The 14,006-nt window shown below is 37.8% G+C and overlaps 1 protein-coding gene across 1 annotated transcript in view; it reads left to right on the plus strand.

Moving 5' to 3' along the window:
* The window catches only part of FAM13A (family with sequence similarity 13 member A), a 359,485-nt gene that overhangs the window by 648 nt on the left and 344,831 nt on the right, over nucleotides 1–14,006 (plus strand). The window lies entirely within an intron of this gene.

Consider the following 14,006-nt stretch of genomic DNA (forward strand, 5'->3'; position numbering starts at 1 on the left):
AGCCTTCCCAGGGGAAGGGAGTGGCTGCACCTTCCTCCTGCAGCACCTGTTTACCAAGGAAACGCATTTAGCCTTTTCTTTCTGTCGTGTGCGTGTGTGTGTGTGTGTGTGTGTGTGTGAGAGAGAGAGAGAGAGAGAGAGAGATTGAAAATTGGAAAAGGCTAAAGTTTCTCCAATACTTGAGCGTAAATGTCTAGCCATTTTCGTTAACATAAAGTAGCACAGTAATTCGTCATTTATTTGCAAAGGCCAGATTGTTGCTAAAAACGTTTCAGAAGGGAACTGACCTGAGCATTCGTACTGCAGCAAAGAGATGTTCCTTCTAAGCCTTCTAACTGTCTGACTCCCCCGCCCAAACTGCTCAGTTGCCTTCCTGAAAACCGCAGCCGTGCTGTGTCTGGCGTGGTGGAAAATCGTTGATGTCCTAGTTAGGCTGTGAAGTGGCGTTTGACAAATACCTGCTTTTCCTGAAGGTAGACCTCCCCCTCCCCCATCCTTCACCCGATAGATCAACCAGGCAGTTTTGGCATTGTGGGTTGACTGTTTTTGGTAAAGTACAACTTTATGCTAGTTTTGTATCACTTTCAAAAGTTTACCTCTCCCCCCACCCCCCGCAGTTGTAAGAAGCGTGAAAACAGTTGTAGCTGATACATTACCCATTCCTCATATGGGAAGAGAGCTGACATTTCTGAGTGCTAACCAACGGAGGTGGCTTGTAAGCAGAAGTTAGCAGCCTGGCTTCCCCTTGCCCGTCAGCCTACTGGCGTCACTGGGTCCAATTATATATTTAAATAAAGTAAGCCCTGACTCTTCTCTCCCTCCGCCAATATCTCTAGGGTTTAATTTCCTTCCAGATACCACTTGGATCATTTTCCTGTTTCAGCTGCTTCTCCAGCTTGTTCCTGCCTTTATCTCTTATAGCGGTTCCCTTTTCATCACCTTGTGTAAGTTCATCTCTGGAACACAGCCCACACGCCTTGATTTCCTCAAAACACCTCACACAAGGTGGTTGTATTTAGTCGACTTTTGATGAGATTGTACCCTAGACAGCTGTGTCTTTACAGAAGCTAGTTTTCTCTGACTTCTTTTTTGTAGGGGAAGGGGTTGCTATTTGCCGCCGATTTATATTGAAGTACAAGAGTTGTGTGTGTGTGTGTTGGGGGGGGCTTAAAATAGAACATGTTTTGTTAGGAGCCAGGTTGGCCACAGGTAACTTCTTATTGTCTGCTCTTCTCTTTGGGTCATAGCCTTATTCCATCTTTCTATGCCATCCTCTCCTTTCTCCAACATTTTTCTATCTCAAGATCCTCTCTCGCCTTCCCTCTCAGCTGTGTGTGAAATCTTAAAGAATCTTATTCCTTTACCATACAGAGCAATTTTGTATCCTTTGTTTTTTTCTAACTATCCCTTACTGTTCACTGCAGTTTATTCTCTAATCAGAAGACATTTCACTTCTTAGGGAGTTTTGCCACCAGTATCTCTTTCCTTCTAGGTTCTTATGATAGCCCTTAATCCTAATACTTGTACTATCGGGGATACCTCTGTTTTATGTACAGTGAAACAAAAGCTAAAAAGTATGTGAATCTATCAAACTTAGGTGGCAGAACGGGGAGTAGAGCAAGACCTGTTTGGTTTTAAAAGCAACATGCTCTGCCACACCATCAGAAGTGAGGTCTTTAACTCTCAAAGATGTGAAAAGAGGAAAAAGTGATGATTTTTGTGTAAAGTTGCCATTTCTTAAAATGGAATTTTTAAAAAAGATTTTATGTATTTATTTGACAGAGATCACAAGTAAGCTGAGAGGCAGGTAGGCTCCCTGCTGAGCAGAGAGCCCAGTGTGGGGCTCCATCCCAGGACCCTGAGATCATGATCTGAGCTGAAGGCAGAGGCTTAACCCGCTGAGCCACCCAGTCTCCCCCAAATGGAATTTTTGACATTAACCTACCAAAAAGGCCTTCTAGTTGTGAGGGTGCCTTAAATCTGCAACAGTGTTCATCAGACATAGCCTTTGGTTCATTGGAAGGTGGGTTTTCTGAAGCTACTCCCAATTCACCTGAAAGTGAAGCTTCAAATTCCCTTTCTTGCTGAGAGAATATCAATGCAAATACATTTTGTGGCCTCATTTTCAGTAGTATGCTTTATGCTTGGTAGTGTTACAATAGTAATAGTGTTATAATCTCTAGGTAGAGTAAATTGTGACTTTTAAAGGAACTGCTTTCTTTTTGGGTTTCATTTACTTTATCAGTGACCCTCATTTATTTGGACATTTTTGTATAAGTAACTCAAATTAGCTACTCGAATTAAAGCTTAAGATGAGGATATGATACTGTTAGATCAGCATTAAACCAATTTAATATCAAGTAGTATTTCTCTCAATAATTGAAAATTACTGCCAATTGAAGTAATTTCACAAAAACCGTATACTATTCACCTATTTTAAGGGACATTAAATATTGAGGAGAATTTCTAAAATATTTATTTTTCTTTTAGAGAGTATGTGTGCACAAGTGGGCGTGTGTGTGTGTGTGTGTGTGGGCAAACAGGATGTAGAACTAAAATGAAAACTTGTTCTTTGAAGTCTCTTTTAGCTGTAAAATTATTTTACCTTGTATTATAGACAAAAGTTTGAAGTATTCATTTTTAATATAAAAATTCCTTTTATATGGCTAAAGGTAGAAATACTTTTCCACTTGAAAATTTCTGGACCCAAGTGAAAGATCAGATTACTCACTGGAAAATCCTTTATGTTTTTTTAAGAAGTCGTTAACATGATATTGAAAGATAGTGATTTTTTTCATACTCTTGAGTCCTATCGATGCCCAGTAGGAGGCTTTTAAACTTCATTTTGTTTTCTATGTTTCCTTGTTGGCTGACCGTAGGTTTTCAGTTCACTGGCAGCATAGGCAAAGATAAGAGGATGAGTTCCTAGGAAGATAGAAAAGTTTTAATACGGCCAAAAAAATGAAAATTGCTGGTGGAAATGTTTAAGGAAAAGTTATACTTGCTTTCTGAAAAACTTGTGGACATATATTGAGGAAACTGGTGATCTGCTAAGTGATGGTGGCAATGTGGGTTGGAAAGTGAAGTTTGTATACCCACTCTACCTTTCCAAACCCGCCTGGTTTCCAACTGTTTTCTAAATAAGCCCTCAGTCCCTTTAGATTGGTCAGATCCATTTTACTAAAAGCCGCTGCACACCACCAGACCACACATGCTCCCTGTCCTCAGCACCTGTAGCTTCGGGCTTTGACTCTACTTGCTGTTGTTCTACAAGCCTACAACGTCATCTCCTTCCTCTGTTAATCTGTACATCCTTATGTTCTAGTTTGTCTAGAAACCTTTCCTCAGGGTGCCTGGGTGGCTGTCAGTTGAGCATCTGCCTTGGGCTCAGGTTATGATCCCAGGGTCCTGGGATCAAAGCCCCGCATGGAGCCTGCATGAGGCTTCTGGCTTGGCAGGGAGTCTGCTTCTTGCCCTCCCTACACCCCCTCCTCCCCACCTCCTCCCCACCTATCACCTCGTGGTGCTCCACGAGCACAACTCGTGCTGCTCTCGGTCTCTCTCAAATAAATAAATAAATCTTCAAAACAAACAAACAAACAAAAAACCCTGCTTCTCCCCAAGGTTATTCCTCAGACTTGATGAGTCAGAATCACCTGGGGTCCAAAATGTAGCTTCTGGGGCTCACTCCAAGGATGGAGCCCAGGAATTTTTTGATTTTCAGCAAGCATCCCAAGTGATTCTAACATGCTAAAGTTTGAACACCTTGCATACTGACAACCATTTTGAATATGGGTCTTCCCTCTAATAATATATTCTTTTAGAAGGGAGTTTTTCTTCTACCCTCCACTTTTCTTCCTAAACTGTAGACCATCTTTGAAGGAAAATAAGAAATACAGAAAAACAAAAAGGAAAACAAGCATACCAGCATTCAGAGATAATAACTCTAAACATTTTGGGGTGTAGCAATTGTCTTTCTTGTATCAATGTAATTCTCTCATATATAGTGTGTGTGTATACATTTTTAAATGAGAACAGGAAGTCCTAATATACATAAAATTTTCTATGTACTCTTAATGGCGTATTATATTTTATTATTGCTTCTCATCAGCCAAATATTACCAGGAATACACCTGTTGCCAAAACTGGGCTTACTGCCGCAGCAAGGGAGACCCAGCCTTACTTATGAAAACCATGGAGCTTGTTATAGGATTTGGGTAAGGTGATTTTAGGGAGGCTTTAAGGAAGTAAGGAATCTCTTCTGTATTGGGAGCTCTCAGAAGGCAGGAGCAATTTGACTCTTGAGCATCTTAATTTTTATTCCAGAATCTAGAGGGTGAGGCTAGAGTGTCATTGTAGTCAGTCATGGTAGTCAGTCCTGCAAGCTAGGACGGGGGGATGGTTGGTCATTTTTGTGGTTGCACTGCAGTTCCCACTCCCTTCATACATTTCTATTCAAACGGAATTGTGCAGTGATCTTGTTTTTTGTCTTATTCTACTGCAGTCATAAAGAGTTCTCCTCTAATGTCTATGAAGCCGTTTAGGCTCCTCAGGGTAACATGATGCCTACCTTCTTCCAAGCTTTCAGCAAATCCTCAAAGGATCTAGGGTCCAAAAAGCTTAAATGATAATCATTGGTAGATAAGCTTATTCAGCTTTGAGACTATCCCTAATTTAGCTGTGTAGATAATATCACGATGCAATTCTTAGATTCTCTTATGGTTGAAGATGACCGTTATTAATGCCTAGCTTCCATGCTTCTAGTTTAAAAAGGCCCCATGATAATGCTTCTCAAACAGCTTCAATCAATTTTCAAAGTTTTCATCACCCAAAAATAAATCCCATACCATTAGCAGTCACTTCCCATCCCTCCCTCCCCCAACCCTCTCTCCTGCTCCTCAGCCTTTGGCAGCCACTTGTCTCTATGGATTTGCCTATTCTAGACATTTCATATAAATAGAATCATATAATATGTGTACTTTGTGGCTGGCTTCTTTCATTTAACATAAAGTTTGCAAGGTTCATTTTCTAGGATGAATCGGTATGTCATTTTATGTATGTTATCAGTACATCATTTTCTTTTATTGCTGAATAATCCATTATATGGATATATGACATTTTATTAATCCATTCACCAGTTGTTGGATATTTAAGTTTCCATTGTTAGACGCTTATGAATAACATTGCTATCAACATCTATGTGCAAGCTTTTGTACATATGGAATTTGGATATATGTTTTCATTTCTCTTAGATATATAACAGATTGGGATTGCTGGGTCATAGGTTTAAACTTTTTTTAAAGGATTTTTAAAAATTACTTATTTGAGAGAGAGGGAGAGCTTGAGCATAGGGGAGAAGAAACAGGCTCCTCTCTGAGCAAGGAGCCCAACATGGGACTCGATCCCAGGACCCCGGGATCATGACCTGAGCCGAAGACGGAGGCTTTAACCCACTGAGCCACCTAGGCGCCCCCATTATTTATGTTTTTACGTATTTTTTATATTTATGTATTTTTTTGGAGAAATGTTGATTCAGATCCTTAGCTCAGTTTTTATCTTGATTATAATAGTTACAATTTTGAGTGCTGAATGATCCAGTTTACTCTTCCTCCACTGGCTTTCTTAGACAAGAGACACAATAACTTTCTGAGGAGTATCTTGTGTTTTTAGCCCAACTGATCTTGAAAATACTGTTTGGCCATAAGAGACTCTTAATCTCACAGAACAAACTGAGGGTTGCCGGGGGGGAGGAGAGTAGGGAGAGGGTGGTTGGGTTATGGACGTTGGGGAAGGTATGTGCTATGGTGAGTGCTGTGAAGTGTGGAAACCTGGTGATTCACAGACCTGTACCCCTGGGGCTAATAATCCATTATATGTTAATAAAAAAAATTTAAAAATTTAAAAAAAATACTGTTTGGAAGATACTGTCCTTTTACTTAAGGATTCATATGATAAATTCCGAGTATTTTTAACTTCAGGAAAAAAAAAATGTGACTTCCAGATGAACTTTAGCTTTGTCTGACTTAAGAACTCAATATGTCCATTTTAGCACTGACTTGCACAAATCTGTCAGCTTAAGAATGTGCTTTAATTGCCATAGCTAATTCATTTTGATTTCCCAGTGCTTGTCTTTTTCATATTACTGACTATATTTTAAAATTTTTAATGTTTTAATGGTAACTCTCTTTTTATATTACAGTTATCTCAATCATTGTTTTGGAAGCATGTAAACAATAAAATGAAGAGACCAGATAGGCAGTACTTAGTGATAAACTGTGATAAATAAGTGATAAAAGTTTATCTTAGTGATAAACTTTATGGGTTCCAGAAACAGTCTGGTTTGTACTCCTGCCACCTATCAGCAATGGAATCTCCTATTGGTTTTATAAAACCTTTCACATTTGGAAAATGGGAGTAAAAATCATACTGATTGTGGTTTTGTTAATAAGGATAAGCTGAAATAGTGGGTTTTAATCACTTTGTAGAGTACCTAACACTCTGCACGAAGCACTAATACTAGCTTTGATTTTATTATTTCCTACATCTTTTAATTAGAAGGAAATACCTATCGTCTCTTAAACTAAGAAAGGAGGCTTTGAAAGGAGCTATAGCTAGCTAAAAGACAACTGTGGTGGGAAAGGCCAGATTAATTCATACACATATAATGATACTGTAGAGCATTTATGAGGGTGGATTATATATCTATGGTTGTACTTTTTTTTTTTTTTATTAACTGTGGTTGTACTTATTAAGGGATTCACAAAACTACCTCAGGGTTCTCATTTCCTTAACCCAAAACAGATGCACATTTTTGTTCTTTGCTTTAATCCTAAATCACAGCATATTACAAATATTGTGGTTTTGGCAGATTTTTAGAGTTAATAATTTGAATATATATGTATACACACATAAATACACCTCTATACCCACACCCACCAACACCCACATATACATACTTTTCCCCCAACTCTTCTCTCTCTAAACTTAACTTGCAGTGTTCACAAATTTCTGTTTTTCCCTCTCCCTTATCTCATACATTGTGTTCTTTTCCTTTGGGGATGTAATAGTGGAACTACCTAATAATTTGGAAAGTCCCCTATCAACATGTACTGAAATTGATGTACAATTATGTGATTGCTTGTTGAGAAGAAACTTATGGGATTATTAAGCCATCATTTTGAAGCTGACTGGAATTTCAAAATTTCTCACTTCAATGGGCAGTTTGTTTCCAGTACTGTTAAAAAGAAACAGGCTGATTTATTTAACAAAGATCTCTGTTAACACAATACAGGAGTTAATTTTGCACTGAACTTCTTTGTTCCTAATGGAACAATGGGTGATTTTAGGTTGTCATTGCTACGGTCACAGAAGATAAAGTTTTTAAGTAAGTTTTTAAACATTTATTTGAGTATAGTTGACATAAAATTTTACATTAGTTTCAGATGCACAACATAGTGATTCAGCCTCTCTGTATGTTACGCGCACTGCAAGGGTAGCTGCCATCTGTCACCATACAATGATATTATAATACCGTTGATTGTGTTCCTGTGGTGTGCCTTTCATTCCAGTGACTTAATCATTCCATCTTAAGCCTGTATCTCCCACTTCCCTTCATCCATTTTGCCCATTCCTCTGCCCCCCCTTCCATATGGCAATCATCAGTTCTCTGTAATATAGATCTGATTCTGGTTTTTTGTTTATTCATTTGATTCATTTAAGACATTCCACACATGAATTAAATCATTAGGGCATTTATCTAGGTCTGACTTATTTCATTTAACATAATACTCTTTAGGTCCATCCGTGTTATTACATATGGCAAGATTTCATCCTTTTTAATGGCTGCATAATATTCCTGTGTGTGTGTATATGGGTGTGTGTGTGTGTGTGTATCATCTATGTTTATCAGGGATATCGGTCTGTAGTGTGTGTGTGTGTGTGTGTGTGTGTGTGTAGTATTTTTGACTGATTTTGGTATTATCAGGGTTTTGCTGATTTGTACAATGTATTTGGTAGCTTTCCCTGTTCTTCTGCTTTTTCATTATATGCTCTAGTTCCATCCATATTGTTGCAAATGGCAAGATTTCATTCTTTTTTATGGCTGAAAAATATTTATATATATATAGTATATATCTACACACTATATATAGTATATAATATCTATATTGTGTGTGTGTACATACACACACACACACACACATTTTTTCTTTATCCATCTATTGAAGGACACTTGAGATGTTTCCAGCCGTTGTAAATAATGCTGCAGTAAACATAGGGATGCATATATGCCTTAGAATTACTGTTTTTGTATTCTTTCGGTAAATACCCAGTAGTATGATTACTGGATCATAGGGTAGTTCTATTTTTAATTTTTTTAGGACCTTCTGCGTTGTTTTCCACAATGTCTACACCAGTTTGGATTCACATCAGCGGTGCACTCAGGGCTCCTTTGTCTCCACATCCTCACCAATACTTGCTGTTTCCTGTGTTTTTTATTTTAGCCATTCTGACAGGTGTGAGGTGATATCACATTGTGGTTTTGATTTGCATTTCCCAGATTAGTGATGTTGCACATATTTTCATGTGTCTTTTGACATCTATATATCTTTGCAGAAATGTCTATTCATATCTTCTGCCCATTTTTTCATTGGATTATTTAGGGGTTTTGTGTGTTGAGTAGTATAAGTTCTTTATATATTTTGGATAATAACCCTTTATTGGATATGTCATTTGCAAATATCTTCTCCCATTCAGTAGTTTGTCTGTTAGAATTGTTGGTTGTTTCATTTGTTGTGCAGAAGCTTTTTATGTTGATACAGTCCCAATAGTTTATTTTTGTTTTTGTTTTCCTTGCCTCAGGAGACATATCTAGAAAAATGTTGTTACAGCTGACATCAGAGAAATTACTGCCTGTACTCTTTTCTAGGATTTTTTGGTTTCAGGTCTCATGTTTAGGTCCTCAACTCATTTTGAATTTATTTTTCTGTATGGTGTAAGAAAGTGGCCCATTTCTTTCTTTTGCATATAGCTGTCCAGTTTTCCCAATACTGTTTGTTGACGAGACTGTCTTTTTCCCATTGTATATTCTGGCCTCCTTTGTTGAATATTAATTGACCATATAATTGTGGATTTATTTCTGGGATTTCTGTTCTCTTCCATTGATCTGTGTGTCGGTTTTCATGTCAATACCATACTGTTTTGATTACTACAGCTTTGTAATATGACTTGAAGTTTGGATTATGATTCCTTCAGGATTTTTTGGTCTTATTTTGTTTTTGTTTGTTCTTTTTTTTTTTTTTTCTTTTCTTTTCTTCTTTGTTTTTGAAATTGCTTTGGCTATTTGGAGTCTTTAGGTGTCATACAAATTTTAGGACTGTTCTAGGTCTGTGAAAAATACTCTTGGTATTTTGATAGCCATTGCATTAAATCTGTAATTGCTTCAGGTATTATAGACATTTTAACAATATTCCAACCCATGAGCATGGAACATCTTTCCATTTCTTTTCATTGTCTTAAATTTTTTTTGTAATCAGTGTTTTATAGTTTTCAGAGCACAGGCCTTTCATCTCTTTGGTTAAGTTTATTCCTAAATATTTTATTCTTTTTTGGTGCAGTTGTAAATGGGATTGTTTCCTTAATTTCACTTTCTGTTTCTTCACTATTAGTGTATGGCATTGCAACAGATTTTTGTACCTTGACTTTTGTATCCTGCAACTTTACTGAATTTATGTATCAACTGTAACAGTATTTTTGCTGGAGTCTCTGGAGATAGGCATTTCTGTGTATAATATCATGTAATCTGCAAATAGTGAAAGTTTTACTTCTTCTTTTCATCTTCAATTTGAATGCTATTTATTTTTTTGTTGTCTGATTGGTCCAGCTAGGACTTCCTGTACAATGTTGAATAAAACTAGAAAAGCTCTCAGGTATTCCCCATTGAGTATGATGTTAGCTGTGGGTTTTTCATGTAAGGTCTTTATTATGTTGACGTACGTTCCCTTTAAACATACTTTGTTGAGGGTTTTTACCATGATTGGATGTTGTACCTCCTCAGATGTCTTTCTGCATCTATTGAAACAATCTTATGGTTTTTATCCTTCCTCTTGTGGTTGTGATGTATCATGTTGATTGATTTGTGAATGCTGAACCACTCTTGCATCCCAGGAACACATCATACTTGATCATGTTGAATGATTTTTTCTTTTTTCTTTTTTTTTTTTTTTTGTATTGCTGGATTCAGTTTGTTAATATTTTTTGGAGGATTTTTGCCTCTGTGTTCATCAGATTGGCCTGTATTTCTTTTTTTGTGGTGTCTTCACCAGGTTTTGGTATCAGGGTAACATTGGCCTCAAACAATGAATTTGGAAGTTTTCCTTCCTCTTCCATTTTTTGAAATAGTATGAGAAGAATAGGTATCAACTCTTCTTTAAATGTTTCATAGAATTTGTCTATGAAGCCATGTGGTCCTAGGCTTTTGTTTGTTGGGAGCTTGATTACTGATTCAGTTTCTTTGCTAATAATCAGGTTCAAATTTTTATTTCTTCCTGCTTCTGTTTTGGTAGGTTGTATGTTTCTAGAAATTTATCTATTTTTTCTAGGTTGTCCAATTTGTTGGTATATAAATTTTCATTATATTCTCTAAAAATTATATTTCTATGGTGCCCATTTTTGTGTGTGTTTTTTTAAGATTTTATTTATTTATTTGACAGAGATCACAGGTAGGCGGAGGTGGGGGGAAGCAGGCTCCCCACTGAGCAGAGAGCCCAATGCGGAGCTCAATCCCAGGACCATGACCCAGGCTGAAGGCAGAGGCTTAACCCAATGAGCCATCCAGGCGCCTCTGGTGCCCATTTTTATTTCTCCTCTTTCACTTGTGATTTTGTGAGTCTTCTCTCTATCTATCCATCTCTCTCTCTCTCTCTCTGGATGGGTGTGGTTAAAGTTTTATCAATTTTGTTGATCTTTTCAAAGAACAAGCTCTTTGTTTCATTGATCTGTTCTACTGGTTTTGGGGTTTTTTAGTTTGTTTGTTTTAGTTTCTCTGTCATTTATTTCTGCCCTAATCTTTATTATTCCTTCCCTCTGCGTGGTTTTTTTTTGGGGGGGGGGGTGTTTGTTGTTCTTTTTCTAGCTCCTTTAGGTGAAAGGTTAGGTTTAAGATTTTCCTTGCTTGTTGAGATAGGCCTGTATTGCTATAAACTCATAGGACAGCTTTGCTGCAAACCCAAAATTTTAAATCGTTTTAAATTTGTTGAGACTCGTTTTATGACCCAATATGTGATCTATTCTGGAGAATATGTGCACTTGAAAAGAATGTGTATTCTGGTGTTTTAGGATGGAATATTCCTAATATATCATCCAATGTGTCATTCAAAGCTATTGTTTCCTTGTTGATTTTCTGTTTAGATGATCTGTCCATGTATGTTTAAGTCCCCTACTATTGTGTTACTAACAGATAGTTCCTTTATGTTTTTATTAATTACTTTATGTACTTGAGTGCTCCCTTGTTGGGTGCATAAGTATTTACAATTGTTATCTTCTTATTGGATTGTCTCCTTTATGCATATGTAGTGTCATTCTTTGTCTCTTGGACAGTCTTTATTTTAAAGTCTATTTTGTCTGTATAAGTATTGTTACCCTGGCTTTCTTTTGCCATCCATTTGCATGATAAATATTTCTCCATCCCCTCACTTTGAATCTGCAGGTGTCTTTAGATTTGAAAGGAGTCTCTTGTAGGCAGCATATAGATGGATCTTGCTTTTTTTAAAAATTTTTACAATTTTTATTTATTTTTTTAAGATTTTATTTATTTATTTGACAGGCAGAGATCACAAGTAGGCAGAGAGGCTGGCAGAGAGAGGGGGAAGCAGGCTCCCTACTGAGCAGAGAGCCTGATGCGGGATTGATCCCAGGACCCCAAGATCATGACCCGAGCCAAAGGCAGAGGCTTAACCCACTGAGCCACCCAGGCGCCCCTGGATCTTGCTTTTTTATCCATTCCATCACCCTGTGTCTTTTGATTAGAACGTTTAGTCCACTTTCATTCAAGGAAATTATTGATAGATACGTGTTTGTTGCCATTCTGTTATTTGTTTCGTGGTTTTTTAGTTTTTCTCTGATCCTTTCTTCACTTACTCTCTTTCATAGTTCATTGACTTTCATTGGTGATATACTTAATTCTTTTCTCTTTATTTTTTGCATATCTATTACTGGTTTTTGACTTGTTACTATTAGGTTTGTGTATAACATCTTATGCATATAGCAGTGTATATCGAGCTATTTTGAGCCTATCTTTACTCCTTTCCACCCCACATTTTAGGTACATGGTGTAATATTTTATACCCATTTATTTTGTGAGTCCTTTGATTTTTACAGATATGTTTATTTTTACTGCATTTGTGTTTCCCACTTCTTATACTCATGGTCTTTCCACTCAGAGTCCTCCTTTCTTGGAGGGCTGATTTAGTGGTCATGAGCTCCTTTAGCTTTCATTTGTCTGAGAAGCTCTTTTTCTCTCCTTTTGTTCTTAATATTAGCATTGCTGGGTAGATTATTCTTGGCTGCACATTTTTCCCTTTTGGCACTTTGACTATATCATGCTTCTCTCTTCTGTCTTGCAAAGTTTCTGCTGAAACATCTTCTGATCACCTTATGGGGGTTTCCTTGTATGTAATTATCTTCTTTTTTCTTGCTCCTTTTAAAATTATCTTTTTATCACTACTGTTTGCCATTTTAATTACTATGTGTCTTGGTGTGGACCTCCTGGGGTTGATGTTGTTGGGGACTGTTGGTGCATCCTGGTTCTGGATATCTGTTTCCTTTCCCAAATTAGGAAAGTTTTCAGCTATTATTTCTCCAAATTTTCTGACACTTTCCCTCTCTTATTCTTCTAGGATCCCTATAATGTAAATGTCATCATACTTGATGGAGTCACTGAGTTCCCTAAGTCTGTTCTCATTTTGCATAATTTTTTTTTCTCTCACCTGCTCAGCTTGTTTCATTTCATTACTGTCCTCTAGGTCACTGATTCATTCTTTTGCTTCCTGTAGTCTGCTATTTATTTCATCTTTTGTATTTTTAATTTCATTTATTGTATTCTTCACCTGTGACTGGTTCTTTTGGTATCTCTTTGTTAAGGGTCTCACTAATGTCCTCCACTCTTTTCTCAAGTATAGTGAGTATCTTTATGATCATTACTTTAAATTCTCTGATGTATTACTTATCTCCATTTCACTTAGGTCTCTTGCTGTGATTTTGTCCTGGTCTTTCATTTGAGACATATTCCTCTGTCTCCTCATTTTGTCTAGCTCGGTTTCTGTATGTTAGGAATGTCAATTATGCTTCCTGCTTTTGAAAGTAATGGCTTAATGAAGAAGAGGTCCTATAGTGCCTTGCAGTGCAGTGTTCCCTGTTACCCAGAACCTGGCATTTCAGGGAGTGTCTCCTGTGTGTGTGTTGCATGTGCCCTGCACTCTTCTGCAGAGTCTCTTTTTGCCCATTGTGACAGTGTTTGGTTCCTGGCCCCAGTGCACAGTTTTTAAAATGTGTGTGTCAGTCAGCTTGTGAAATGACACTCGCTGCCACCAGCTCCAGGGCTGGGTGTGGGGTGGAGGGGCAGGTGCAGTTTTAGCACGGTGTGCAGTGGGGTTCTGCAGGGTCTGTTGCCACACCACTATCACCTGGACCAACACCTCATAAAGCATGCTCATCAGGAGAGACATGGTATTGGCAAAGTTTGCTATGGTCTTCTGGGTTGTGGGGACCCATGGCAATAGGACTGAGGCAAGTGTGACTGGAAATGGCTGATCTACTGAAGTGTGGGGGAGCAGGGCTAATGTAAGCCAGTTAAGTAGTGAATGTCAACACTGTGTGTTTATGCTGAGGGGCAGAAGAGGGAATTGGTACCTGCCAACATCTTTGTTCTTGGCGGAGTCTTCTTGGGATCTCTGCCCCTTCAGAACATGCTCTGAAATGAGTAAAGAGCTCTTTCTCCCATATGCCCCAGG

Source organism: Lontra canadensis, unplaced genomic scaffold (assembly GCF_010015895.1).
Source record: "Lontra canadensis isolate GAN:19392208 unplaced genomic scaffold, GSC_riverotter_1.0 scaffold1, whole genome shotgun sequence".
Taxonomy (NCBI): domain Eukaryota; kingdom Metazoa; phylum Chordata; class Mammalia; order Carnivora; family Mustelidae; genus Lontra; species Lontra canadensis.